The sequence below is a fragment of the Pseudophryne corroboree genome, chromosome 5 (assembly GCF_028390025.1).
Source record: "Pseudophryne corroboree isolate aPseCor3 chromosome 5, aPseCor3.hap2, whole genome shotgun sequence".
Taxonomy (NCBI): Eukaryota; Metazoa; Chordata; class Amphibia; order Anura; family Myobatrachidae; genus Pseudophryne; species Pseudophryne corroboree.
The window spans coordinates 449521826-449548432 of NC_086448.1; the positions used below are offsets into that span (position 1 = coordinate 449521826).

At 46.1% G+C, this 26607-nt stretch overlaps 1 protein-coding gene across 2 annotated transcripts in view; it reads left to right on the plus strand.

Moving 5' to 3' along the window:
- Positions 1-1546: 1546 nt before the first annotated feature.
- ABITRAM (actin binding transcription modulator) overlaps positions 1547-26607 on the plus strand; it is an 86193-nt gene continuing 61132 nt past the window's right edge. The window contains exon 1 of one of the 2 annotated variants that reach the window (XM_063922920.1): positions 1547-1904. The gene's annotated coding sequence lies outside the window, so the exon portion shown is untranslated. The remainder of the gene's footprint in view (positions 1905-26607) is intronic. The other variant, XM_063922922.1, reaches the window with a different exon arrangement.

The following is a 26607-nucleotide window of genomic DNA, read 5'->3' on the forward strand; positions in this document are numbered from 1 at the left end:
TATAAAAGTGTGGATATTTTTCTAGCAATTATGAGATAATAAAAGTTATGTTTTCATATTTTCATACTAACAATTTAAAACAAGAGTGCACCCACACAAGAGTCTTCTGTAATTCCTTTTCTGACCAGAAATACCTACCAGCTCTTTTGTGGGGAGAATCAGGAGGTGCAATCAGGAGAATCTGTGATCTGGTACCTGTAACCCGGGAGGGTATCGAATATTATATGCTGTTTGACCATACCTCCCAACTTGACTCTCTCCAGGAGGGACAGAATGCTCTGCTCCTGGACTTCCCTCTTAATTTATGTTTACCAGTACCTGTGGTGAAACACCTTTCTTATCCAGTAACCTGTTCAAAACAGGTGCAGGCAATCATAGATTAAGAGAAAAGTCCAGAAGCAGAGCATTCTGTCCCTCCTGGAGAGGGTCATGTTGGGATGTATGCTTGAGGGTGGGCACGCTTGACACCCCACAGAATTTGGCAAGCATGCTGTGTATTATCATATTGGTGGATTTGGATTTTACCTACATGCTGTAGAATTTTATTGTATTTATGAATTAAAACGTACTTCACTATTATATCCTCTTTCCTTTATACTTGGATGAGTGTGGACCAAAAAGCACTAATAAGGTCACACTGCTATAAAGGATATTCGTGAGCCGAAAATCTATGGGGAGAGAACACGGACTATAAGATCTCCTAGATAGCATCTTAGATTTTTAAAAACGACAGAGACTGACATTGAACATTACCCATTAAGACTGACTATCTCACGGCTGCGCACAATCGCAAGTATCTGACTTTGTTTTGCAATCCACTTGGGGTGTTGGTGACCACCTCAGCTTTTGTTGTCGTACTATTGTTGAAGCGCAAGTTTTATATTTTCTTTTTTTATGGTCTGTACCGATTTCTGACTCTCCAAATTAACATTGAAAGTATAGGAAAGGGGACGTTTACCAGTGGCCACGCCCCCTTTCCTAGTTTTTACCGGTTTTCATGTGTAAAATGTTGGAGGGTATGCAAATATTGTCTGTAAAGTGCTGCGGAATATATGTACAATATATAAATAACTGGTAATAAATAATTTGGAGCTGATCGGTTGTACTTTCGCTCAAATCTCCCCCTATATGTGATAAGAAACATACAGCTCTCTCACTGATAGTTTTCAATCAGGTTTATCTTGTCTTGTGCGATAGGCGCAGCAAGTGTAGTCAGGGGGCGTGGCTTAACAAAACTAAACTACAAGCTGCCTTAGTAGTCTCAGGGAAGAGACTAGATCCTCTTCAGTTTCAGTAACTGAAGAGGAACTAGACTATTTATTATAAGCCCTGTATTTCCCCTTCTGCTTATGTACGTTTTTACGGAAGGGGAACTAGACACTATCAAAATAGGGACTATAGAAGAGAATTTGTTACCTGTCACAACAGCTAACTCAATTTGAAGTGCGCGCCAAGAAACGCTGCAGTGTGTGAGTCACATGGTCTGCTCACATGGCCTGTGACGTCACCGGCTCACATCTACGGAAGGGGAACTAGTCCCTTCCGTGAGTGACGCAGTCACGCTGCGGGGGCGTGGCTAGCCGCACTGACACTTTCTTTTCGTTGCCTTTCATCTCCATACGCACCAAATTCAGGCAGAGGTTACAGCGTGATGAAGCTACATCCGGGAAATTATTTCGACCGGCCTCCCACTTGCACAGGAAGCGCCTCGCAGAGCACGTGGGGTGTGCGGAAGTCTGAGCTGGACACAAGCGCTGCGCTGTTTAGGAAAGAATAGGAGGCGGCTGACTGTGGGTTCTGTCACCGGCGTCCTCATCCAGCTATCGCAGAAGCAGACAGACTGAGGCGCCCAGCTGTTGTGGAACTACAAGTCCAATCATACCTTACCAACAGAATCTTGCAAGGTGTGTTGGGAGTTGTAGTGTGAGAACACAAGTGGCTTACACCGGTCTGATGCAGGGGCTAGTTGTCCAACGTTACTCTGTTACCGATAAGACTCCCGCACACTATGCATCGCATGCAGTTTCTTTCTACTTGTAATCTCTGCAAGCCTGTTGTGGGTGTGAAGGGACAGCCCCAGCTTGCTGACCTACCAGTGCCCACACACTCCGGTGGCTGCTCTGCAGGATTTCCCTCTACCTGCTGTTCGGAGCTTTGCTTTTTCTTTCTTTCCCAATAGTTTGTTATTACTAGATTCCATTTTTAAAATTATGGACACATATGAAAAAAATGTAACAAATTTGGGTTTGGTGGCTCGCTCTGCTTCCATGGGTTACTATTGCCAATAGATGTCCACATGAATAGTGTTCTGAGGTAGTTTAGTAATGCTAGCCAAGGGGCTCCCACATTCTGCTTTTGAGCCATATACTGTATGTGTTTACTTCCCAACATGACGATTCCAGGAGGAACAGAGGGGCAGATGTATTAACCTGGAGAAGGCAATGCAAGGTGATAAACACACCAGCCAATCAGCTCCCATATGTAAATTAACAGTTAGTGCACCAGCCAATCCGTTCCTATCACCTTGCACTTAACACTGGTTTATCACTTCCTTATTCCTTCTCCAGGTTTATACATCTACCCCAAAATGCTCTGTGCCTGGACAACCCTCTTAATGCACATATGTTGAAACGGGTGTGGTTCATTAAATCGACAGTATCTAGGTCGACAGGGTTGCTAGGTCGATAGGTCAAAAGGTCGACATGAAAGGTGTTTTGTTTTTTTTGGGCGTCGTTTTCTTCGTAGAGTGACTGGGAACCCCAATTAGTGCACCGTGTCCCCTCGCATGGCTCGCTATGCTTCGGGCATGGTGCTTCGCTCTGCACAGATTACCGTTCCAATCGTAGTCCACGTGGATCGTTAAGTATTAAAAAGCTTTAAAAAAAATGTGAAAAACTCATGTTGACCTGTCGACCTAGTGATTGTCGACCTATAGTGGTCGACATAAACATTGTCGATTTAGATAGTGTTGATCTTCAGACCGGATCCCATTGAAACACCTTCTCAATTAACTAGTGAAACACAGGTGATTGCAATCATGAATGAAGAGGGTGGGGGGACAGAGCATTTTGTCCCTCCTGGGATGGGTCATGTTGCGAGGTATCAAAAAAAACCAAAACGTACGTGTGTGTGTGTGTAGCGCTGGCTATTTAACATGGAATGCAAACACATGAATATATAAATATATATGTGTGGAACCAAAAGTCACTCTGAGCGCTCAGGATCGCTGCTCCCCTTAGTCAATCCGAACTCCCACGAAGATGGATATCTGTCAATGAAACATATAGAGGGGGCGCTCCATAGTGCATAAACTTTTTTCTCTAACGTCCTAAGTGGATGCTGGGGATTCCGAAAGGACCATGGGGAATAGCGGCTCCGCAGGAGACTGGGCACAAAAGTAAAAGCTTTAGGACTACCTGGTGTGCACTGGCTCCTCCCCCTATGACCCTCCTCCAAGCCTCAGTTAGATTTTTGTGCCCGAACGAGAAGGGTGCACACTAGGTGGCTCTCCTGAGCTGCTTAGTGAAAAGTTTAAGTATAGGTTTTTTATTTTCAGTGAATCCTGCTGGCAACAGGTTCACTGCACCGAGGGACTAAGGGGAGAAGAAGCGAACTCACCTGCGTGCAGAGTGGATTGGGCTTCTTAGGCTACTGGACATTAGCTCCAGAGGGACGATCACAGGCCCAGCCATGGATGGGTCCCAGAGCCGCGCTGGCCCCCTTACAGAGCCAGAAGACTGAAGAGGTCCGGAAAATCGGCGGCAGAAGACGTCCTGTCTTCAATAAGGTAGCGCACAGCACCGCAGCTGTGCGCCATTGCTCTCAGCACACTTCACACTCCGGTCACTGAGGGTGCAGGGCGCTGGGGGGGGCGCCCTGAGACGCAATAAAAACACCTTAGATGGCAAAAAATACATCACATATAGCTCCTGGGCTATATGGATGCATTTAACCCCTGGCAATTTTTCCTTAAAAAAGCGGGAGAAAGGCTCCGCCCCCTTCTTGGCGGCCTATCTCCTCAGCACACTGGCGCCATTTTCCCTCACAGCTCCGTTGGAGGGAAGCTTCCTGACTCTCCCCTGCAGTCCTGCACTACAGAAACAGGGTAAAACAAGAGAGGGGGGGCACTAATTTGGCAGATAGATCTATACAGCAGCTATATAAGGGAAAAACACTTATATAAGGTTATCCCTTTATATATATATATATATATATATATATATATATATATATATATATAGCGCTCTGGTGTGTGCTGGCAAACTCTCCCTCTGTCTCCCCAAAGGGCTAGTGGGGTCCTGTCCTCTATCAGAGCATTCCCTGTGTGTGTGCTGTGTCGGTACGTTGTGTCGACATGTATGAGGAGGAAAATGGTATGGAGGCGGAGCAATTGCCTGTAATAGTGATGTCACCCCCCTAGGGAGTCGACACCTGACTGGATGGTCTTATGGAAGGAATTACGTGATAGTGTCAGCACTTTACAAAAGACTGTTGACGACATGAGACAGCCGGCAGATCAGTTATTACCTGTACAGGCGTCTCAAACACCGTCAGGGGCTCTAAAGCGCCCGTTACCTCAGATGGTCGACACAGACACTGATTCCAGTGTCGACGGTGAGGAAACAAACGTATTTTCCAGTAGGGCCACACGTTACATGATCACGGCAATGAGAGAGGTGTTAAACATTTCTGATACTGCAAGTACCACTAAAAAGGGTATTATGTGGGGTGTGAAAAAACTACCTGTAGTTTTTCCTGAATCAGATGAATTAAATGAGGTGTGTGATGAAGCGTGGGTTTCCCCCGATAAAAAACTGCTAATTTCTAAAAAATTATTGGCTTTATACCCTTTCCCGCCAGAGGTTAGGGCGCGTTGGGAAACACCCCCTAGGGTAGATAAGGCGCTCGCACGCTTATCAAAACAAGTGGCGTTACCGTCTCCTGATACGGCCGCCCTCAAGGAACCAGCTGATAGGAAGCTGGAAAATATCCTAAAAAGTATATACACACATACTGGTATTATACTGCAACCAGCAATCGCCTCAGCCTGGATGTGCAGTGCTGGGGTGGCTTGGTCGGGTTCCCTGACTGAAAATATTGATACCCTGGACAGGGACAATATATTATTGACTATAGAGCATTTAAAGGATGCATTTCTATATATGCGAGATGCACAGAGGGATATTTGCACTCTGGCATCAAGAGTAAGTGCGCTGTCCATTTCTGCCAGAAGAGGGTTATGGACGCGACAGTGGTCAGGTGATGCGGATTCCAAACGGCGTATGGAAGTATTGCCGTATAAAGGGGAGGAGTTATTTGGGGTCGGTCTATCGGACCTGGTGGCCACGGCAACGGCTGGGAAATCCACCTTTTTACCCCAGGGCACCTCTCAGCAGAAAAAGACAGTCTTTTCAGGCTCAGTCCTTTCATCCCCATAAGGGCAAGCGGGCAAAAGGCCACTCATATCTGCCCCGGGGCAGAGGTAGGGGAAAAAGACTGCAGCAGGCAGCCTCTTCCCAGGAACAGAAGCCCTCCCCCGCTTCTGCCAAGTCCTCAGCATGACGCTGGGGCCTTACAAGCGGACTCTGGCACGGTGGGGGCCCGTCTCAAGAATTTCAGCGCGCAGTGGGCTCACTCGCAAGTGGACCCCTGGAACCTGCAGGTAGTATCTCAGGGGTACAAATTGGAATTCGAGACGTCTCCCCCTCGCCGGTTCCTGAAGTCTGCTTTACCAACGTCTCCCTCCGACAGGGAGGCGGTATTGGAAGCCATTCACAAGCTGTATTCCCAGCAGGTGATACTCAAGGTACCCCTCCTACAACAGGGAAAGGGGTATTATTCCACGCTGTTTGTGGTACCGAAGCCGGACGGCTCGGTGAGACCTATTTTAAATCTGAAATCCTTGAACACTTACATACAAAGGTTCAACTTCAAGATGGAGTCACTCAGAGCAGTGATAGCGAACCTGGAAGAAGGGGACTATATGGTGTCTCTGGACATCAAGGATGCTTACCTCCATGTCCCAATTTGCCCTTCTCACCAAGGGTACCTCAGGTTTGTGGTACAGAACGGGTGGATTCTAAATATTCCAAAATCGCAGCTGATTCCGACGACACGTCTGCTGTTCCTAGGGATGATTCTGGACACAGTCCAGAAAAAGGTGTTTCTCCCGGAGGAGAAAGCCAGGGAGTTATCCGACCTAGTCAGGAACCTCCTAAAACCAGGCCAAGTGTCAGTGCATCAATGCACAAGGGTCCTGGGAAAAATGGTGGCTTCTTACGAAGCGATTCCATTCGGCAGATTCCACGCAAGAACTTTTCAGTGGGATCTGCTGGACAAATGGTCCGGATCGCATCTTCAAATGCATCAGCGGATAACCCTGTCTCCAAGGACAAGGGTGTCTCTCCTGTGGTGGTTGCAGAGTGCTCATCTTCTAGAGGGCCGCAGATTCGGCATTCAGGACTGGGTCCTGGTGACCACGGATGCCAGCCTGAGAGGCTGGGGAGCAGTCACACAGGGAAGAAATTTCCAGGGCTTGTGGTCAAGCATGGAAACGTCACTTCACATAAATATCCTGGAACTAAGGGCCATTTACAATGCCCTAAGTCAGGCAAGGCCTCTGCTTCAGGGTCAGCCGGTGTTGATCCAGTCGGACAACATCACGGCAGTCGCCCACGTAAACAGACAGGGCGGCACAAGAAGCAGGAGGGCAATGACGGAAGTTGCAAGGATTCTTCGCTGGGCGGAAAATCATGTGATAGCACTGTCAGCAGTGTTCATTCCGGGAGTGGACAACTGGGAAGCAGACTTCCTCAGCAGACACGACCTCCACCCGGGAGAGTGGGGACTTCACCCAGAAGTCTTCCACATGATTGTGAACCGTTGGGAAAAACCAAAGGTGGACATGATGGCGTCCCGCCTCAACAAAAAACTGGACAGATATTGCGCCAGGTCAAGGGACCCTCAGGCAATAGCTGTGGACGCTCTGGTAACACCGTGGGTGTACCAGTCAGTGTATGTGTTCCCCCCTCTGCCTCTCATACCCAAGGTACTGAGAATCATAAGAAGGAGAGGAGTAAGGACTATACTCGTAGCTCCGGATTGGCCAAGAAGGACTTGGTACCCGGAACTTCAAGAGATGCTCACGGAGGACCCGTTGCCTCTACCTCTAAGAAAGGACCTGCTCCAGCAGGGACCCTGTCTGTTCCAAGACTTACCGCGGCTGCGTTTGACGGCATGGCGGTTGAACGCCGGATCCTGAAGGAAAAAGGCATTCCGGATGAAGTCATCCCTACCCTGATCAAAGCCAGGAAGGATGTAACTGTGCAACATTATCACCGTATTTGGCGTAAATATGTTGCGTGGTGTGAGGCCAGGAAGGCCCCTACAGAGGAATTTCAACTGGGTCGTTTCCTGCATTTCCTGCAAACAGGACTGTCTATGGGCCTAAAATTAGGGTCCATTAAGGTTCAAATTTCGGCCCTGTCGATATTCTTCCAGAAAGAACTAGCTTCAGTTCCTGAAGTTCAGACGTTTGTCAAGGGGGTACTGCATATACAGCCTCCTTTTGTGTCTCCAGTGGCACCTTGGGATCTCAATGTAGTTTTGGGGTTCCTAAAGTCACATTGGTTTGAACCACTCACCACTGTGGACTTAAAATATCTCACATGGAAAGTGGTAATGCTGTTAGCCCTGGCTTCAGCCAGGCGTGTCTCAGAATTGGCGGCTTTATCCTATAAAAGCCCTTACCTAATTTTTCATACGGACAGGGCAGAATTGAGGACTCGTCCTCAATTTCTCCCTAAGGTGGTTTCAGCGTTTCACTTAAACCAGCCTATTGTGGTACTTGCGGCTACTAGGGACTTGGAGGATTCCAAGTTGCTGGACGTAGTCAGGGCCCTGAAAATCTATGTTTCCAGGACGGCTGGAGTCAGAAAATCTGACTCGCTGTTTATCCTGTATGCACCCAACAAGCTGGGTGCTCCTGCTTCTAAGCAGACTATTGCTCGTTGGATTTGTAGTACAATTCAGCTTGCACATTCTGTGGCAGGCCTGCCACAGCCAAAATCTGTAAAAGCCCATTCCACAAGGAAGGTGGGCTCATCTTGGGCGGCTGCCCGAGGGGTTTCGGCTTTACAACTTTGCCGAGCAGCTACTTGGTCAGGGGCAAACACGTTTGCTAAATTCTACAAATTTGATACCCTGGCTGAGGAGGACCTGGAGTTCTCTCATTCGGTGCTGCAGAGTCATCCGCACTCTCCCGCCCGTTTGGGAGCTTTGGTATAATCCCCATGGTCCTTTCGGAGTCCCCAGCATCCACTTAGGACGTTAGAGAAAATAAGAATTTACTTACCGATAATTCTATTTCTCATAGTCCGTAGTGGATGCTGGGCGCCCATCCCAAGTGCGGATTGTCTGCAATACTTGTACATAGTTATTGTTACAAAAATCGGGTTATTGTTGTGAGCCATCTTTCAGAGGCTCCTCTGTTATCATGCTGTTAACTGGGTTCAGATCACAAGTTGTACGGTGTGATTGGTGTGGCTGGTATGAGTCTTACCCGGGATTCAAAATCCTTCCTTATTGTGTACGCTCGTCCGGGCACAGTATCCTAACTGAGGCTTGGAGGAGGGTCATAGGGGGAGGAGCCAGTGTACACCAGGTAGTCCTAAAGCTTTTACTTTTGTGCCCAGTCTCCTGCGGAGCCGCTATTCCCCATGGTCCTTTCGGAGTCCCCAGCATCCACTACGGACTATGAGAAATAGAATTATCGGTAAGTAAATTCTTATTTTTATTTTAAAACACAAACAGACACAGAAGTGCTCAAACAAATGTAAGTATTACACTCGTACCAGAAGGCAACCAGTGTGGGCTGGTTACCACATGATTCCACATGTAATCACCAGGCAGAACTGGAACAAGGGTCAGACCAAATCGCGATGGAATCCTCCACCCGCCGGCGGCACTTTTCCCTTAGACTCACGGGCAGGATCACACACGTCCGCGACTACTCGTTCAGCAACTGCAGGGATTTCACAACGTCACTAGACTCCGCCCTAACGTGTTTCGTCATCGACTTCGTCAGAGGGCTGGAGTCTGTGACGCTTGGATCGGTATTTAACGATCCTCTACCAAACTTGCATCAATCCCAAATCGATACACCTGTGCGGCTGTTTTAAGGTTAAAACCTAAAATACTCTATCCTCTATTCAAACAACCATTTATATGTTTAGACTTAATTTTACTATCAAAATGATATTTTAATAAATTACTCTTATACCAAAAAACGGCAAACCTCAAACAGCCGTGCAGTTTACAAGGTAATAAATACTTTGCAAATAGGTACGTATGTACACATATTATCACATATACCAGTAGATATATTAGTATTAAGCATAATACAATTGAATACATGAAGTTTAGAACTGATAAAGGACAATTAGACAGAAAAAATATAATAAGGTTTAAACATGTAGATAGGAGTTTAGAGGGGTTCCGGACTGAAAGTCGACAGTAACTAGGTCGACAATGTCTAGGTCGACCACTATTGGTCGACAGTAACTAGGTCGACAGGGTCTTTAGGTCGACATGTTCTAGGTCGACAGGTCAAAAGGTCGACATGAGTTTTTCACAATCTTTTTTTCTTTTTTTGAACCTTTTCATACTTAACGATCCACGTGGACTACGATTGGAACGGTAATCTGTGCCGAGTGAAGCGGTAGCGGAGCGAAGGCACCATGCCCGAAGCATGGCGAGCGCACGCGGTGCACTAATTGGGGTTCCCGGTCACTCTACGAAGAAAACGACACCAAAATAACATGAAAAACTCATGTCGACCTTTTGACCTGTCGACCTAAAGACCCTGTTGACCTAGACACCCTGTCGACCTAGTTACTGTCGACCAATAGTGGTCGACCTAGTTACTGTCGACTTTCAATACCACACCCACTTTAGAGACGCAAGTCACAACACCATTATTTTAGAAAAGGTGTAACTTCAAACCCTTCATTTAGTCCCTCAGGTCTTAAAGTTTTAAGGGTCACTATCCAAAAGGTTTCCCTTCTTTCTAATTCGCTGTCCCTATCCCCACCTCTCTTATTCAAGGCCACATGTTCTATGCCTTTACATCTTAACTTAGTGGGATCACTGCAATGATGTTCCTTAAAATGACGTGGGACACTATGATTAAGTATTTGATTTTTTTATATTTCTAGTGTGTTCTAAAATACGGATCTTCAACATTCTTTTCGTTTTCCCTATGTACCTATATTCACAGGGACATAGAAGCATATATACTACATGAGTGGAATTACAATTGATGAAGCTATTAATCTTATATGTTCTCGTATCATTTTTACCATTAAATTCAGTTTTCTCCTTATCTATTAACTTACAAACTTTACAGCTTCCACAAGCATAACAACCTTTAATGTCATCCAGGAAATGTTTATCCTTTTTATCCCTAATTGGTTCCAACCTACTACGTGAAACCAAGGATTTAATATTCCTTGCTTTCCTGTAGAAAATATCTGGGTGTTTCGGAAGATGTTCTCCAAGCACCGGATCTAATTGTAGTATGTGCCAGTTCCTCTTCAGTATAGCTTTAATTGCTCCAGCCTCATTATTATAATCCGTAACAAGTGGACACATTCCTTTATTCCTCTCTGGCTGGTAAGTATTCTTCTCTTTATCGACCAATAATTCCTTTCTTTCCCTAGCTCGCATTTTTGACTGTTCAATAAGTCCAACAGGGTAACCTCGTTCCACAAACCTATCAGTATATATTAAAGCTTGTTCATCAAATCTATCCAGACTGGCACAATTGCGCCTGAGTCTTGTGAACTGAGAAAAAGGAATATTCCTTTTCCAGCTGGGTAAATGACAGCTGAAAAAATCAAGGTAACTATTACAGTCCACCTTCTTGAAGAAAGTATATGTATTAATTTTTCCTGTATCTCCCGACTCTGACCTAAAGTGGGATTTTTTATTAAACGTAGACCACGAGGAACTCGTCCACACTTTAAGTAGTTTTCCAAGCTATTAATATCCCACCAGGTTTTGGTTTCTCTAATGAGTAATTTCTCTAACAATGGTATTTTATCCTCAACTTCATTGGTGAATACTTCCCCCATTTTAGTTGATACATTTTCTAGTTCATTATCATTAAAAATTCTAGCACATTCATGTGACCTTCTGGTCTTAAAAATCATTAGTTCTAAACATAATAAGTTTAATCACAACAACAATTTAAAAATAATACAATTTAAAACGATGCAGTTTGTAAATGACCAACGTGTAATTTCCAATAAACCGCAGCTGTATATCTTAAGGAAATTCGCACAAATACATACAGGAACAATAGATACAGTGCTGGCTATTTAACATGGAATACAAACACATGAAAATATATATATATATATATATATATATATATATATATATATATATGTGTATATATGTATGTATGTATGGAACCAAAAGTCACTCTGAGTGCTCAAAGCACTAGATCCTCCTTAGATAATTCAGGATCGCTGCTCCCCTTAGTCAATCCGAACTCCCACGAAGATAGCTATCTGTCAATTAAACATATAGAGGGGGCGCTCCATAGTTGCATAAACTTTTTTTATTTTAAAACACAAACAGACACAGAAGTGCTCAAACAAATGTAAGTATTACACTCGTACCAGAAGGCAACCAGTGTGGGCTGGTTACCACATGATTCCACAAGTAATCACCAGGCAGAACTGGAACAAGGGTCAGACCAAATCGCGATGGAATCCTCCACCCGCCGGCTTCACTTTTCCCTGAGACTCACGGGCAGGATCACACTTGATGACTGGTACATCCAGTCATGCGGGACGGCGATGGGCACGATTTGCGCACCCAGTCTGGCAAACATTTATATGGGTGAATGGGAAAGTACCGCCCTGGAACAATATGGTGAACATATCGTCTTGTTTAAAAGATTTATCGACGATATTTTGATAATATGGAGTGGTGATATAGAACAACTTGAGACGTTCATTGGTGCTATTAATACAGGTTGAGTATCCCATATCCAAATATTCCGAAATACAGAATTTTTTGAGCGAGAGCGAAATAGTGAAACCTTTGTTTTCTGATGGCTCAATGTACACAAATTTTGTTTAATACACAAAGCTATTAAAAATATTGTATTAAATGACCTTCAGGCTGTGTGTATTAGGTGTATATAAAACATAAATTAATAGTGTGAATGTACACACACTTTGTTTAATGCACAAAGTTATTAAAAATATTGGCTAAAATTACCTTCAGGCTGTGTGTATAAGGTGTACAGGTTGAGTATCCCTTATCCAAAATGCTTGGGACCAGAGGTATTTTGGATATCGGATTTTTCCGTATTTTGGAATAATTGCATACCATAATGAGATATCATGGTGATAGGACCTAAATCTAAGCACAGAATGCATTTTTGTTACATATACACATAGCCGGAAGGTAATTTTAGCCAATATTTTTTGTAACTTTGTGCACTGAACAAAGTGTGTGTACATTCACACAATTAAGTTATGTTTCATATACACCTTATACACACAGCCTGAAGGTCATTTAATACAATAGTTTTAATAACTTTGTGTATTAAACAAAGTTTGTTTACATTGAGCCATCAAAAAACAAAGGTTTCACTATCTCACTCTCACTCAAAAAAGTCCGTATTTCGGAATATTCCGTATTTCGGAATATTTGGATATGGGATACTCAACCTGTATATGAAACATAAATGTATTCTGTGCTTAGACTTAGGTCCCATCGCCATAATATCTCATTATGGTATGCAATTATTCCAAAATACAGAAAGATCCGATATCCCAAATACTTCCGATCCCAAGCATTTTGGATAAGGGGTACTCCACCTGTATTAATGATTATGATTTAAAGTTCTCACATATTGCTGATAAACATAGAATAGAATTTCTGGATCTTGTTCTTGACAGCTCAGAGTCGGGAGATACAGGAAAAATTAATACATATACTTTCTTCAAGAAGGTGGACTGTAATAGTTACCTTGATTTTTTCAGCTGTCATTTACCCAGCTGGAAAAGGAATATTCCTTTCTCTATCGTCCTAGTGGATGCTGGGGTTCCTGAAAGGACCATGGGGAATAGCGGCTCCGCAGGAGACAGGGCACAAAAAGTAAAGCTTTTCCAGATCAGGTGGTGTGCACTGGCTCCTCCCCCTATGACCCTCCTCCAGACTCCAGTTAGATTTTTGTGCCCGGCCGAGAAGGGTGCAATCTAGGTGGCTCTCCTAAAGAGCTGCTTAGAAAAAGTTTAGCTAGGTTTTTTATTTTACAGTGATTCCTGCTGGCAACAGGATCACTGCAGCGAGGGACTGAGGGGAGAAGGAGTCAACTCACCTGCGTGCAGGATGGATTGGCTTCTTGGCTACTGGACATCAAGCTCCAGAGGGACGATCACAGGTACAGCCTGGATGGTCACCGGAGCCGCGCCGCCGGCCCCCTTGCAGATGCTGAAGTCAGAAGAGGTCCAGAATCGGCGGCTGAAGACTCCTGCAGTCTTCTAAAGGTAGCGCACAGCACTGCAGCTGTGCGCCATTTTCCTCTCAGCACACTTCACACGCGGTCACTGAGGGTGCAGGGCGCTGGGGGGGGGCGCCCTGGGAGGCAAATGTAACCTATATAAAGGCTAAAAATACCTCACATATAGCCCCTAGAGGCTATATGGAGATATTTAACCCCTGCCTGATTTCTCTAAATAGCGGGAGACGAGCCCGCCAGAAAAGGGGCGGGGCCTATCTCCTCAGCACACGGCGCCATTTCCTCTCACAGCTCCGCTGGTCAGGACGGCTCCCAAGTCTCTCCCCTGCACTGCACTACAGAAACAGGGTAAAACAGAGAGGGGGGGGCAAATTTATGGCGATATTTTGATATAACAAAGCAGCTATAAGGGAGCACTTATTATAAGGCTATCCCTGATATATATATATAGCGCTTTTGGTGTGTGCTGGCAAACTCTCCCTCTGTCTCCCCAAAGGGCTAGTGGGTCCTGTCTTCGTTAGGAGCATTCCCTGTGTGTCTGCTGTGTGTCGGTACGTGTGTGTCGACATGTATGAGGACGATATTGGTGTGGAGGCGGAGCAATTGCCAAATATGAGGATGTCACCCCCTAGGGAGTCGACACCAGAATGGATGCCTTTATTTATGGAACTACGGGATAGTGTCAACACGCTAAAGCAGTCGTTTGACGACATGAGGCGGCCGGACAATCAATTAGTGCCTGTCCAGGCGACTCAAACACCGTCAGGGGCTGTGAAACGCCCTTTGCCTCAGTCGGTCGACACAGACCCAGACGCAGGCACTGACTCCAGTGGTGACGGTGACGAATCAACCGTATTTTCCAGTAGGGCCACACGTTATATGATTTTGGCAATGAAGGAGGCGTTACATTTAGCTGATACTACAGGTACCACTAAACAGGGTATTATGTGGGGTGTGAAAAAACTACCTATAGTTTTTCCTGAATCAGAAGAATTAAATGACGTGTGTAATGAAGCGTGGGTTGCCCCTGATAAAAAGCTGATAATTTCAAAGAAATTATTGGCATTATACCCTTTCCCGCCAGAGGTTAGGGAGCGCTGGGAAACACCTCCTAGGGTGGACAAGGCGCTAACACGCTTATCTAAACAAGTGGCGTTACCCTCTCCTGAGACGGCCGCACTTAAAGATCCATCAGATAGGAGGATGGAAAATATCCAAAAAAGTATATACACACATGCAGGTGTTATACTACGACCAGCTGTAGCGACTGCCTGGATGGGCAGTGCTGGGGTAGTTTGGTCAGAGTCCCACCCTGGACAGGGACAATATTTTACTGTCGTTAGAACAAATAAAGGATGCATTTCTTTATATGCGTGATGCACAGAGGGATATCTGCACACTGGCATCACGGGTAAGTGCTATGTCCATTTCGGCCAGAAGAGCTTTATGGACGCGACAGTGGACAGGCGATGCGGATTCAAAACGGCATATGGAAGTTTTGCCGTATAAAGGGGAGGAGTTATTTGGAGTCGGTCTATCAGATTTGGTGGCCACGGCTACAGCCGGGAAATCCACCTTTCTACCTCAAGTCACTCCCCAACAGAAAAAGGCACCGACTTTTCAACCGCAGCCCTTTCGTTCCTTTAAAAATAAGAGAGCAAAGGGCTATTCATATCTGCCACGAGGCAGAGGTCGAGGGAAGAGACAGCAACACGCAGCTCCTTCCCAGGAACAGAAGCCCTCCCCGGCTTCTACAAAAGCCTCAGCATGACGCTGGGGCTTCTCAAGCGGACTCGTAGACGGTGGGCGGTCGTCTCAAAAATTACAGCGCGCAGTGGGCTCACTCGCAGGTAGATCCCTGGATCCTGCAGATAATATCTCAGGGGTACAGGTTGGAATTAGAGACAGATCCACCTCGCCGTTTCCTGAAGTCTGCTTTACCAACGTCCCCCTCCGAAAGGGAGACGGTTTTGGAAGCCATTCACAAGCTGTACTCTCAGCAGGTGATAGTCAAGGTACCTCTTCTACAACAAGGGAAGGGGTATTATTCCACTCTTTTTGTGGTACCGAAGCCGGATGGCTCGGTAAGGCCTATTCTAAATCTGAAGTCCTTGAACCTGTACATAAAGAAGTTCAAGTTCAAGATGGAGTCACTCAGAGCAGTGATAGCGAACCTGGAAGAGGGGGACTTTATGGTATCCTTGGACATCAAGGATGCGTATCTCCACGTTCCAATTTACCCCTCACACCAGGGGTACCTCAGGTTCGTTGTACAAAACTGTCACTATCAGTTTCAGACGCTGCCGTTCGGATTGTCCACGGCACCTCGGATCTTTACAAAGGTAATGGCCGAGATGATGATTCTTCTTCGAAGAAAAGGCATATTAATTATCCCATACTTGGACGATCTCCTAATAAGGGCAAGGTCCAGAGAACAGCTAGAGATGGGATTAGCACTGTCTCAAGAAGTGCTAAAACAGCACGGGTGGATTCTGAATATTCCAAAATCCCAGTTGATGCCGACAACTCGTCTGCTGTTCCTAGGGATGATTCTGGACACGGTTCAGAAAAAGGTTTTTCTCCCGGAGGAAAAAGCCAAGGAGTTATCCGAGCTTGTCAGGAACCTCCTAAAACCAGGAAAGGTGTCTGTACATCAATGCACAAGAGTCCTGGGAAAAATGGTGGCTTCTTACGAAGCAATTCCATTCGGCAGATTCCACGCAAGAATTTTCCAAAGGGATCTGTTGGACAAATGGTCAGGGTCGCATCTTCAGATGCACCTACGGATAACCCTGTCTCCAAGGACAAGGGTGTCTCTTCTGTGGTGGTTGCAGAGTCCTCATCTATTGGAGGGCCGCAGATTCGGCATACAGGATTGGATCCTGGTGACCACGGACGCCAGCCTGAGAGGCTGGGGAGCAGTCACACAAGGAAGAAACTTCCAGGGAGTATGGACGAGTCTGGAAACGTCTCTTCACATAAACATTCTGGAACTAAGAGCAATATACAATGCTCTAAGCCAGGCAGAACCTCTGCTTCAGGGAAAATCGGTGTTGATCCAGTCGGACAACATCACGGCAGTCGCCCATGTGAACAGACAGGGCGGCACAAGAAGCAGGAGTGCAATGGCAGAAGCTGCAAGGATTCTTCGCTGGGCAGAGAATCATGTGATAGCACTGTCAGCAGTGTTCATCCCGGGAGTGGACAACTGGGAAGCAGACTTCCTCAGCAGACACGATCTTCACCCGGGAGAGTGGGGACTTCATCCAGAAGTCTTCCACATGCTGGTAACCCGTTGGGAAAGACCAATGGTGGACATGATGGCGTCTCGCCTCAACAAAAAACTGGACAGGTATTGCGCCAGGTCAAGAGATCCGCAGGCAATAGCTGTGGACGCGCTGGTAACGCCTTGGGTGTACCGGTCGGTGTATGTGTTTCCTCCTCTGCTTCTCATACCAAAAGTATTGAGAATTATACGGCAAAGAGGCGTAAGAACGATACTAGTGGTTCCGGATTGGCCAAGAAGGACTTGGTACCCGGAACTTCAAGAGATGATCACGGAAGATCCGTGGCCTCTACCTCTAAGGAGGGACTTGCTTCAGCAGGGTCCCTGTCTGTTTCAAGACTTACCGCGGCTGCGTTTGACGGCATGGCGGTTGAACGCCGGATCCTAAAGGAAAAAGGCATGCCGGAAGAAGTCATTCCTACTTTGATTAAAGCAAGGAAGGAAGTAACCGTGCAACATTATCACCGAATTTGGCGAAAATATGTTGCGTGGTGCGAAGATCGGAGTGCTCCGACGGAGGAATTTCAACTGGGTCGATTCCTACATTTCCTGCAATCAGGATTGTCTATGGGTCTCAAATTGGGATCTATTAAGGTTCAAATTTCGGCCCTGTCGATTTTCTTTCAAAAAGAATTGGCTTCAGTCCCTGAAGTCCAGACCTTTGTTAAGGGAGTGCTGCATATACAGCCTCCTGTGGTGCCTCCAGTGGCACCGTGGGATCTCAATGTGGTTTTGGACTTTCTAAAATCTCATTGGTTTGAACCACTAAATAAGGTGGATTTGAACTATCTCACTTGGAAAGTGACCATGCTTCTAGCCCTGGCTTCTGCCAGGAGAGTATCAGAATTGGCAGTTTTATCTTACAAAAGCCCATATCTGATTTTCCATTCGGACAGGGCAGAACTGCGGACTCGTCCGCATTTTCTCCCTAAGGTGGTGTCAGCATTTCATCTGAACCAGCCTATTGTAGTGTCTGCGGCTACAAGTGACTTGGAGGACTCCAAGTTACTGGACGTTGTCAGAGCATTAAAAATATATATTGCAAGGACAGCTGGAGTCAGAAAATCTGACTCGTTGTTTATATTGTATGCACCCAACAAGATGGGTGCTCCTGCGTCTAAGCAGACGATTGCTCGTTGGATCTGTAGCACAATCCAACTTGCACATTCTGTGGCAGGCCTGCCACAGCCTAAATCTGTAAAGGCCCACTCCACAAGGAAGGTGGGCTCATCTTGGGCGGCTGCCCGAGGGGTCTCGGCATTACAACTTTGCCGAGCAGCTACGTGGTCAGGGGAGAACACGTTTGTAAAATTTTACAAATTTGATACTCTGGCTAAGGAGGACCTGGAGTTCTCTCATTCGGTGCTGCAGAGTCATCCGCACTCTCCCGCCCGTTTGGGAGCTTTGGTATAATCCCCATGGTCCTTTCAGGAACCCCAGCATCCACTAGGACGATAGAGAAAATAAGATTTTACTTACCGATAAATCTATTTCTCGGAGTCCGTAGTGGATGCTGGGCACCCATCCCAAGTGCGGATTATCTGCATAAATTGTACATAGTTATTGTTAACTAATTCGGGTTATTGTTGAAGGAAGCCATCTTTCAGAGGCTCCGCTGTTATCATACTGTTAACTGGGTTTAGATCACAGGTTGTACGGTGTGATTGGTGTGGCTGGTATGAGTCTTACCCGGGATTCAAAATCCTCCCTTATTGTGTACGCTCGTCCGGGCACAGTACCTAACTGGAGTCTGGAGGAGGGTCATAGGGGGAGGAGCCAGTGCACACCACCTGATCTGGAAAAGCTTTACTTTTTGTGCCCTGTCTCCTGCGGAGCCGCTATTCCCCATGGTCCTTTCAGGAACCCCAGCATCCACTACGGACTCCGAGAAATAGATTTATCGGTAAGTAAAATCTTATTTTTTCTCAGTTCACAAGACTCAGGCGCAGTTGTGCCAGTCTGGATAGATTTGATGAACAAGCTTTAATATATACTGATAGGTTTGTGGAACGAGGTTACCCTGTTGGACTTATTGAACAGTCAAAAATGCGAGCTAGGGAAAGAAAGGAATTATTGGTCGATAAAGAGAAGAATACTTACCAGCCAGAGAGGAATAAAGGAATGTGTCCACTTGTTACGGATTATAATAATGAGGCTGGAGCAATTAAAGCTATACTGAAGAGGAACTGGCACATACTACAATTAGATCCGGTGCTTGGAGAACATCTTCCGAAACACCCAGATGTTTTCTACAGGAAAGCAAGGAATATTAAATCCTTGGTTTCACGTAGTAGGTTGGAACCAATTAGGGATAAAAAGGATAAACATTTCCTGGATGACATTAAAGGTTGTTATGCTTGTGGAAGCTGTAAAGTTTGTAAGTTAATAGATAAGGAGAAAACTGAATTTAATGGTAAAAATGATACGAGAACATATAAGATTAATAGCTTCATCAATTGTAATTCCACTCATGTAGTATATATGCTTCTATGTCCCTGTGGATATAGGTACATAGGGAAAACGAAAAGAATGTTGAAGATCCGTATTTTAGAACACACTAGAAATATAAAAAAATCAAATACTTAATCATAGTGTCCCACGTCATTTTAAGGAACATCATTGCAGTGATCCCACTAAGTTAAGATTTAAAGGCATAGAACATGTGGCCTTGAATAAGAGAGGTGGGGATAGGGACAGCGAATTAGAAAGAAGGGAAACCTTTTGGATAGTGACCCTTAAAACTTTAAGACCTGAGGGACTAAATTAAGGGTTTGAAGTTACACCTTTTCTAAAATAATGTTGTTGTGACTTGCGTCTCTAAACTCCTATCTACATGTTTTAACCTTACTTATTATATTTTTTCTGTCTAATATTTTTTCTGTCTAATTGTTTTTTTCTGTCTAATTGTCCTTTATCAGTTTTTAACTTCATGTATTTAATTGTATTATGCTTAATACTAATATATCTACTGGTATATGTGATATGTGTACATACATACCTATTTGCAAAGTATTTATTACCTTGTAAACTGCACGGCTGTTTAAGGTTTGCCGTTTTTTGGTATAAGTAATTTATTAAAATATCATTTTGATAGTAAAATTAAGTCTAAACCTATAAATGGTTGTTTGAATTATAGAGGATAGAGTCTTTTTAGGTTTTAACCTTAAAACAGCCGCACAGGTGTATCGATTTGGGATTGATGCAAGTTTGGTAGGGGATCGTTAAATACCGATCCAAGCGTCACAGACTCCAGCCCTCTGACGAAGTCGATGACGAAACGCGTTAGCGCGGAGTCTAGTGACGTTGTGAAATCCCTGCCGTTGCTTAACGAGTAGTCGCGGACATGTGTGATCCTGCCCGTGAGTCTCAGGGAAAAGTGCCGCCGGCGGGTGGAGGATTCCATCGCGATTTGGTCTGACCCTTGTTCCAGTTCTGCCTGGGGATTACTTGTGGAATCGTGGTAACCAGCCCACACTGGTTGCCTTCTGGTACGAGTGTAATACTTACATTTGTTTGAGCACTTCTGTGTCTGTTTGTGTTTTAAAATAAAAAAAGTTTATGCACTATGGAGTTTATGCACTATCATTGACAGATATATATATTTCTCTAACGTCCTAAGTGGATGCTGGGGACTCCGTCAGGACCATGGGGAATAGCGGCTCCGCAGGAGACAGGGCACAAAAATAAAGCTTTAGGATTAGGTGGTGTGTACTGGCTCCTCCCCCTATGACCCTCCTCCAAGCCTCGGTTAGGTTTTTGTGCCCGTCCGAGCAGGGTGCAATCTAGGTGGCTCTCCTAAAGAGCTGCTTAGAAAAAGTTTTTAGGTTTTTTATTTTCAGTGAGTCCTGCTGGCAACAGGCTCACTGCATCGAGGGACTTAGGGGAGAGAATTTCAACTCACTTGCGTGCAGGATGGATTGGATTCTCAGGCTACTGGACACCATTAGCTCCAGAGGGAGTCGGAACACAGGTCTCACCCTGGGGTTCGTCCCGGAGCCGCGCCGCCGACCCCCCTTACAGATGCTGAAGATTGAAGGTCCGGAAACAGGCGGCAGAAGGCTCTTCAGTCTTCATGAAGGTAGCGCACAGCACTGCAGCTGTGCGCCATTGTTGTCACACACTTCACACCAAGCGGTCACGGAGGGTGCAGGGCGCTGCTGGGGGTGCCCTGGGCAGCAATATTTAATACCTTTATGGCAAAAGAATACATCACATATAGCCATTGAGGCTATATGTATGTATTTAACCCATGCCAGATATCTAAAACTCCGGGAGAAAAGCCCGCCGAAATAGGGGGCGGGGCTTATTCTCCTCAGCACACAGCGCCATTTTCCTGCTCAGCTCCGCTGTGAGGAAGGCTCCCAGGACTCTCCCCTGCACTGCACTACAGAAACAGGGTAAAACAGAGAGGGGGGGGCATTTTTTGGCGATATTTTGATATATTTAAGCTGCTATAAGGAACAACACTTATATAAGGTTGTTCCCATATATATTATAGCGCTTGGGTGTGTGCTGGCAAACTCTCCCTCTGTCTCCCCAAAGGGCTAGTGGGGTCCTGTCTTCGATAAGAGCATTCCCTGTGTGTCTGCTGTGTCGGTACGTGTGTGTCGACATGTATGAGGACGATGTTGGTGTGGAGGCAGAGCAATTGCCGATAATGGTGATGTCACCCCCCAGGGAGTCGACACCGGAATGGATGGCTTTGTTTATGGAATTACGTGATAATGTCAGCACATTACAAAAATCAGTTGACGACATGAGACGGCCGGCAAACCAGTTAGTACCTGCCCAGGCGTCTCAGACACCGTCAGGGGCTATAAAGCGCCCTTTACCTCAGTCGGTCGACCCAGACACAGACACTGAATCTAGTGTCGACGGTGATGAAACAAACGTATTTTCAAGTAGGGCCACACGTTATATGATCACGGCAATGAAGGAGGCTTTGCATATCTCTGATACTGCAAGTACCACAAAAAGGGGTATTATGTGGGGGGTGAAAAAACTACCTGTAGTTTTTCCTGAATCAGAGGAATTAAATGATGTATGTGATGAAGCGTGGGTTAACCCAGATAGAAAAGTGCTAATTTCAAAAAAGTTATTAGCATTATACCCTTTCCCGCCAGAGGTTAGGGCGCGCTGGGAAACACCCCCTAGGGTGGATAAGGCGCTCACACGCTTATCAAAACAAGTGGCGTTACCGTCTCCTGATACGGCCGCCCTCAGGGATCCAGCTGATAGGAGACTGGAAACTACCCTAAAAAGTATATACACACATACTGGTGTTATACTGCGACCAGCCATCGCCTCAGCCTGGATGTGCAGTGCTGGGGTCGTCTGGTTGGATTCCCTGACTGAAAATATTGATACCCTGGATAGGGACAGTATTTTATTGACTATAGAGCAATTAAAGGATGCTTTCCTTTATATGCGAGATGCTCAGAGAGATATTTGCACTCTGGCATCGAGAGTAAATGCGATGTCCATATCTGCCAGAAGGAGTTTATGGACGCGACAGTGGTCAGGTGATGCGGATTCCAAACGACATATGGAAGTATTGCCGTATAAAGGGGAGGAATTATTTGGCGTCGGTCTATCGGATCTGGTGGCCACGGCAACTGCCGGAAAATCCACCTTTTTACCTCAGACCCCCTCCCAACAGAAAAAGACACCATCTTTTCAGCCGCAGTCCTTTCGGTCCTATAAGAACAAGCGGACAAAAGGACAGTCATATCTGCCTCGGGGCAGAGGAAGGGGTAAGAGAGGGCAGCAAGCAGCCCCTGCCCAGGAACAGAAGCCCTCTCAGGGTTCTGCAAAGCCCTCAGCATGACGCTGGGGCCTTACAAGCGGACTCAGGAGCGGTGGGGGGTCGACTCAAGAATTTCAGCGCACAGTGGGCTTGCTCACAGGTGGACCCCTGGATCCTGCAGGTAGTATCTCAGGGTTACAGGTTGGAATTCGAGAAGTCTCCCCCTCGCAAGTCTGCTTTGCCAACGTCTCCCTCAGACAGGGCGACTGTATTGGAAGCCATTCACAAGCTGTTTTCTCAGCAGGTGATAGTCAAGGTACCCCTCCTACAACAGGGAAAGGGGTATTACTCCACGCTATTTGTGGTACCGAAGCCGGACGGCTCGGTAAGACCTATTCTAAATCTGAAATCTTTGAACCTGTACATACAAAAATTCAAGTTCAAGATGGAGTCACTCAGAGCAGTGATAGCGAATCTGGAAGAAGGGGACTTTATGGTGTCCCTGGACATAAAGGATGCTTACCTGCATGTCCCAATTTGCCCTTCACATCAAGGGTACCTCAGGTTCGTGGTGCAAAACTGTCATTATCAGTTTCAGACGCTGCCGTTTGGATTGTCCATGGCACCTCGGGTCTTTACCAAGGTAATGGCCGAAATGATGATTCTTCTGCGCAGAAGAGGCGTATTAATTATCCCTTACTTGAACGATCTCCTGATAAGGGCAAGGTCCAGAGAACAGCTGGAGGACGGAGTAGCACTAACCCGACTAGTGCTGCAACAACACGGGTGGATTCTGAATTTTCCAAAATCTCAGTTGACCCCGACGACACGTCTGCTGTTCCTGGGAATGATTCTGGACACGGTTCAGAAAAAGGTGTTTCTTCCGGAGGAGAAAGCCAGGGAGTTATCCGAACTTGTCAGGAACCTCCTAAAACCAGGGAAAGTGTCTGTGCATCAATGCACAAGAGTCCTGGGAAAGATGGTGGCTTCTTACGAAGCGATTCCATTCGGCAGATTCCACGCACGAACTTTTCAGTGGGATCTGCTGGACAAATGGTCCGGATCACATCTGCAGATGCATCAGCGGATAACCTTATCGCCACGGACAAGGGTGTCTCTTCTGTGGTGGTTGCAGAGTGCTCATCTGTTAGAGGGCCGCAGATTCGGCATACAGGACTGGGTCCTGGTGACCACGATTGCCAGTCTGAGAGGCTGGGGAGCGGTCACACAAGGAAGAAACTTCCAGGGAGTATGGTCAAGCCTGGAGATGTCTCTTCACATAAATATACTGGAGCTAAGAGCGATTTACAATGCTCTAAGTCTGGCAAAACCCCTGCTTCAGGGTCAGCCGGTGTTGATCCAGTCGGACAACATCACGGCAGTCGCCCACGTAAACAGACAGGGCGGCACAAGAAGCAGGACAGCAATGGCAGAAGCTGCAAGGATTCTTCGCTGGGCGGAAGATCATGTGATAGCACTGTCAGCAGTATTCATTCCGGGAGTGGACAACTGGGAAGCAGACTTCCTCAGCAGACACGATCTACACCCGGGAGAGTGGGGACTTCATCCAGAAGTCTTCCACATGATTGTGAACCGTTGGGAAAAACCAATGGTGGATATGATGGCGTCCCGCCTCAACAAAAAACTGGACAGGTATTGCGCCAGGTCAAGAGACCCTCAGGCAATAGCTGTGGACGCTCTGGTAACACCGTGGGTGTTCCAGTCAGTGTATGTGTTCCCTCCTCTGCCTCTCATACCAAAAGTACTGAGAATTATACGGCAAAAGGGAGTAAGAACGATACTAGTGGCTCCGGATTGGCCAAGAAGAACTTGGTACCCGGAACTTCAAGAGATGCTCACGGAGGATCCGTGGCCTCTACCTCTAAGACGGGACCTGCTTCAGCAGGGACCGTGTCTATTCCAAGACTTACCGCGGCTGCGTTTGACGGCATGGCGGTTGAACGCCGAATTCTAAGGGAAAAAGGCATTCCGGAAGAGGTCATTCCTACACTGGTAAAAGCCAGGAAGGAGGTGACTGCACAACATTATCACCGCATTTGGAGAAAATATGTTGCGTGGTGTGAGGCCAGGAAGGCCCCCACGGAGGAATTTCAACTGGGTCGATTCCTACATTTCCTGCAAACAGGATTGTCTATGGGCCTCAAATTGAGGTCCATTAAGGTTCAAATTTCGGCCCTGTCGATTTTCTTCCAGAAAGAATTGGCTTCAGTTCCTGAAGTCCAGACTTTTGTAAAAGGAGTACTACATATACAGCCCCCGGTTGTGCCCCCAGTGGCACCGTGGGATCTTAATGTAGTCTTGGATTTTCTCAAATCCCATTGGTTTGAGCCGCTCAAATCGGTGGAGTTGAAGTATCTTACATGGAAAGTAACCATGCTACTGGCCCTGGCTTCAGCCAGGAGAGTATCAGAATTGGCGGCTTTATCATATAAGTGCCCATATCTGATTTTCCATACGGACAGGGCAGAACTGCGGACGCGTCCTCATTTTCTGCCTAAGGTGGTGTCAGCGTTTCACCTGAACCAGCCTATTGTGGTGCCTGCGGCTACTAACGATTTGGAGGATTCCAAGTTGTTGGACGTGGTCCGGGCATTGAAAATATATATTTCAAGAACGGCGGGAGTCAGAAAGTCTGACTCACTGTTTATATTGTATGCACCCAACAAGATGGGTGCTCCTGCTTCTAAGCAGACGATTGCTCGTTGGATTTGTAGCACAATTCAACTTGCACATTCTGTGGCAGGCTTGCCACAACCTAAATCTGTCAAGGCCCATTCCACAAGGAAAGTGGGCTCATCCTGGGCGGCTGCCCGGGGGGTCTCGGCATTACAACTCTGCCGAGCTGCTACTTGGTCAGGGGCAAACACGTTTGCAAAATTCTACAAATTTGATACCCTGGCTGAGGAGGACCTGGAGTTCTCTCATTCGGTGCTGCAGAGTCATCCGCACTCTCCCGCCCGTTTGGGAGCTTTGGTATAATCCCCATGGTCCTGACGGAGTCCCCAGCATCCACTTAGGACGTTAGAGAAAATAAGAATTTACTTACCGATAATTCTATTTCTCGTAGTCCGTAGTGGATGCTGGGCGCCCATCCCAAGTGCGGATTGTCTGCAATACTTGTACATAGTTATTGTTACAAACAAATTCGGGTTGTTATTGTTGTGAGCCGTCTGTTCAGAGGCTCCTACGTTTGTCATACTGTTAACTTGGTTCAGATCACAAGTTATACGGTGTGATTGGTGTGGCTGGTATGAGTCTTACCCGGGATTCAATATCCTTCCTTATTGTGTACGCTCGTCCGGGCACAGTATCCTAACTGAGGCTTGGAGGAGGGTCATAGGGGGAGGAGCCAGTACACACCACCTAATCCTAAAGCTTTATTTTTGTGCCCTGTCTCCTGCGGAGCCGCTATTCCCCATGGTCCTGACGGAGTCCCCAGCATCCACTACGGACTACGAGAAATAGAATTATCGGTAAGTAAATTCTTTTTTATATATATATATATATATATGTATATATATATATATATATATATATATATATATATATATATATATATATATATATATATATATATAAGAGAGAGAAGCGCAGCAATAGGTAAATATGTTTAAAATGTAAGATTACTGCTTATTTGGTTTGTAAACCTCTCCAAAAATGTAGGTTTAAAAATGAACATGAAAGACACTGTGGTGGTGCCATATAAGCAATAGATAAAGTGTATTTAACATGTCTTCTTGGCGGGTGTGCTGATCCGCTTAAACTGATACTTTCTATCTAGTGCAAATAGATCATTAAATAATTGGTTTGACCATGGTATTAATTGCTAATGGGTCACCTACATGACACTAGCATTCTATTGTTAACTATTATTGGGAAATGAACTGTGTACCTGCACAGTAATGGGCTCTACACACTCGGCGAGCTGCCCGACTGCGGATGGGTGACCCGGTGGCAGGGGGAGGTGACGGGGGGAGTGAAGTTTCTTCACGTCACCCGGCTCCATAGTCGTGC